The sequence below is a fragment of the Macadamia integrifolia genome, unplaced genomic scaffold, assembly GCF_013358625.1.
Source record: "Macadamia integrifolia cultivar HAES 741 unplaced genomic scaffold, SCU_Mint_v3 scaffold402, whole genome shotgun sequence".
NCBI lineage: Eukaryota > Viridiplantae > Streptophyta > Magnoliopsida > Proteales > Proteaceae > Macadamia > Macadamia integrifolia.
In genome coordinates this window covers 37,482-41,455 of record NW_024870054.1, presented here as the reverse complement: position 1 = coordinate 41,455, position 3,974 = coordinate 37,482, and the positions used below count along the sequence as shown (strand labels likewise).

Here is a 3,974-nt window from a genome sequence, read left to right as displayed (position 1 = left end):
GGTCTCACCCAATAATGATGAAATAATTTATGCTTTTTCTAAAAGCAATCATTCAAAATACAAAAATAAGGAGTAGATTTATATTAAATAATTGTTTGCACTTTTTTATATATGAATATATTTTTATTAAATAATTACTCTTATATATATATATATATAATAGTAGCTTTTTTAGTGCAACATTACTATGAAACCACTTTAGAATCATATAACCGTTAATAAATAGTTCGATTTTGATTTCAAACATGAAACCATTTAATAAATGGTTCGATCTTAATTATTTTCTGCCTTTGACACTGTGAGCAGAACTGTACCAATTAACCAAAACCGCATCATTTAACATCCTCTAACTTATCCTATATATCTGATGGTTTAGGTACTAAACTAGCCATCTACACAATAGTCATTTGAAGGGGAGACTTTCATCATCATACGCTAGATGAAGAAACATTTTACTACAAACATCAGAGACATTACATATTTTGACAGTTACTATGAGATTACATATTTGATAGTAACTATCTTTTCTTCCCATATGATTATTGAAATATCCAAGCTTCTTTGCAGCCTTTTCCCTCCCTACTAACAATAAGGCATATATGTTGTTAAGTTTGTCTCGAATTCTTGACCCGTTTTGAAGATTGACCCGATCCGACATATTTTGATGGTGACCCGAATGGGAAATTTTCTGAGATTTGTGATGGAAGCAGAGGGGTTGGGCCGATAGGCCCAAGCCCGGAGCCCATCACTGATCTTGTATGGGGGTGCGGGGGCGGTATGGTTCGACCGGATCGACCGCGACCCGATGGGTCGAACCGCGATTTGGAGTATATATATAATGTACTATTGCTTGTTGAGAAAGTCATTGTATTTCAGGGTTTTCACGCAGCTAGGGTTTCAGGGCGAGTTTTTCCTCGCCGCTGTTAGGGTGTAATTTCTCTTCTGCATAGTGAATCATCTTCTTCTTCGCCCGAGGACGTAGCACACCACCCTGGTGTGTGAACCTCGTTAAATCTCTGTATTGTACGGATCTATTGTCTCTTTATTATTCATGTTTCTTGGTGTTTGATCTAACATATGTAGGTCTGCATTCTAGAGTATCAGATTACTACAATATCATATGGGTCTTCCATTTGAGTGTCACCTCCAAGAGAGACTCTGTAGAAGAGCCATCTTCTTTCAAAACCTTAGCAGCAGCATCCTTGAGCTCTCTCATCTTGTACCAGACCTTCTTCCCTTCTTCCCCTTCCATTAAGCTCTTCACCACCGTTTCAATCTCTTGCCGCCCTATTACACCATCCTCTCCTACTTTTGGCGTCGATGCCACATTTATATCTTCAACCAACATCACTGCATTCATTTTTTGTTCCGCATAGAGTGGCCAAGCAATCAAGGGTACACCATATACTAAACTCTCTAATGTTGAGTTCCACCCACAATGGGTCACGAACCCTCCTATTGAAACATGGCTAAGCACTTGGATTTGAGGAGCCCATGAGGGCACCACTAGGCCTCTCCCTTTGGTCCTCTCCAAAAAACCTTTGGGCAAGAAAGGATATGGGTCTTCATTGCCTTGGTATCTTATAAGGTAGGTCATTGCTATTTGAGATGGGGTCCTAACAACCCATAAGAATCTTTGAACAGTTAGTTCCAATCCTAAGGCCAATTCGTTCATTTGCTCTAGTGAGAGCCCCACCACTCCCAAAACATACATAAAGAACTGATTTATGGGGCTGATCATCCAACCACTTCAAACAGTCAGACTTACAAGCTTCATCACTTGAACCTTCCTGTATGAGTGGTCCAACTTGGTAGACCGGTGGCAACCCTGGGACTGGCCCTTCTTTCAAGGCCTTGACAGCCCTTGGTTCCAAGTCCATGAAGGTATTTAACATGACACCCTCAGCTAATCTGTAACGTTTGGAATGGAATAGAAGCCATTTGTAGGCGTCATCTGTTCTATCTTGTGCTGGGTCAAGGAAATCACTTCCATGAAGAGGTATACATCCAGGCATCGACACTGGTTCAGGAAGATCTCGGTACTCACCAGAGTACATTGCATCGAATTCCGGAAAAAGAAAGAACCATGAAACCATCATAGCTGCTGTTGGGATGAAGATATAAGGCAAAACATTGATTTCCCTAGCGACATCAAAGGCATCAGTGTCAAAGTGATCTACTACTAACGCAACAACCCTTGTAGTGGTGATTAAGTCCTTCAATGTATCACGAAGAAATGGGATGGAAAGGAACATGGTGAGATAGATGCAGGTCTCAACCTTTACATCTTCATCAAGGTCATCAAGGTTAACTTGGGGCAGAAATATAGAATTTATTCTTTTGGGAAGGGCATCAAGGACTGCTTTCTGGGCTTTAGGGGAGGAACCATTGTTTGGAATGGTGAAGGTAATAGAGAAGTCATGTAGGTGTACAAGTCTCTTTGCAAATTCCAAGAGTGGGATTAGGTGATCCATACCTGGCGCAGGTAGAATGACAATGTGGGGAGTTTGCTGGGTTTTTTCCATGGTGGATGGTTTCATAAAGATGTAGGTCTACCAGAATTGCAAAAGAGATTTGCTTTTTAGATGGACTATTATGCTGAAGAACTGTAGGGTTGGGTGAGTTTGTAAGAACTAGAGAATGCATTGGTTTATATAGATGAGGGTATGATATTATTGTTCAAGAATTCTAGGATTGTTAAGTTCTGGTTTTTATTTATTTTATTTAATTTTTGGACTGAATATTCCTTCACCTAAAGTGAAAAGAGAGCCTCTTACGCTACAGTTTATGACCCTTCGGGTTTCGATTGGACTGAGAAAGGGTATTTTTTAATTCGTACAATAGAGACAAATGACGAATCTCACTATCCACGAGTCCAATCATATGATCACATCACCTTAGACAAAGTCATTCTCTCTTCACCTTGGGTGGCAAAAACACTTTCATATTGGTTATTTGTCTTAACTAATTTTTATATGATTATAGTTTCTACATAGGACTAAGTTTCCTTTCACCGTTGGTGAAGGAGGAATCCCCTCATCATAATATTTTTTTTTTATTATTTTTTTTATTAAGCCCTCATCATAATTGTTGATACTCTTAGATGGACATGGGGAAGGTAACTTCGACATGCACAATAGGGTGGGAGTTAATGATGACACTGGAAACCAATCACATAATCACAACAATAGTAGGAACAGGTGAAGGAAAACCTTGCCTTTACAAATAGGTTTGTTCAGCTCTTGTTGGCTTTGTCTTCTCTTGTTATTTCTTTATTAATTTTTTTTAATTGAGTTTTCCTTCAATCATAGTGAAAAGAGAACCTCTCAAGTCATCATATATGGTGGCTCTTCAAGGCTTCGATTGGACTAGGAAAAATTATATTCGATTTTGTACAATAGAGACAAGAATTTAATGATGAAATTCACTATCCACAAGTCCAATCTTAGATCACATCACCTTGGATGAAGAGATTCTTTCTTCACCCTTGGTGATGATTTTTTTTTTTAACTGAGTTTTTCTTCACCCAGAGTGAAAAGATAACCTCTTAACCCACCATATATGATCCTTCGAGGCTTCGATTGGAGTCGTAAAGAGTATTTTCAACTTTGTACAATACATACACAATTTAATGATGAAATTCACTATCCACGAATCTAATCATATTGTGAAAAGAACCGGCACATTGAATATTCCTAGGGTCTTTAGATTCGGCTCCTTTTAAGTAACTTTTTTTCTTTGTTGTGGAATAGGTTTATCCTTTCCTTGTTCTTATTTGCAGCCTTCTGTATATTTCTCCTTATAATTTATTATTGAATTTTCATTCACCCCAAAATAATTTGGAGGGGAGGTGGAGGGTTTCCTACAAAGGCAATGTAAGAAGGAATCTATACATTGCACCAATGAAGTGTTGAAAAATGGTGTCATCTAATAAGACCAATATGGTCATAATAAATGAAGCCTATTGTAAGAAG

At 38.4% G+C, this 3,974-nt stretch overlaps 1 pseudogene; it reads right to left on the bottom strand.

Annotated features, from left to right (window-relative positions):
• Positions 1 to 1,108: 1,108 nt before the first annotated feature.
• On the bottom strand, positions 1,109 to 2,525 carry LOC122068503 (annotated as a pseudogene).
• Positions 2,526 to 3,974: the final 1,449 nt, after the last annotated feature.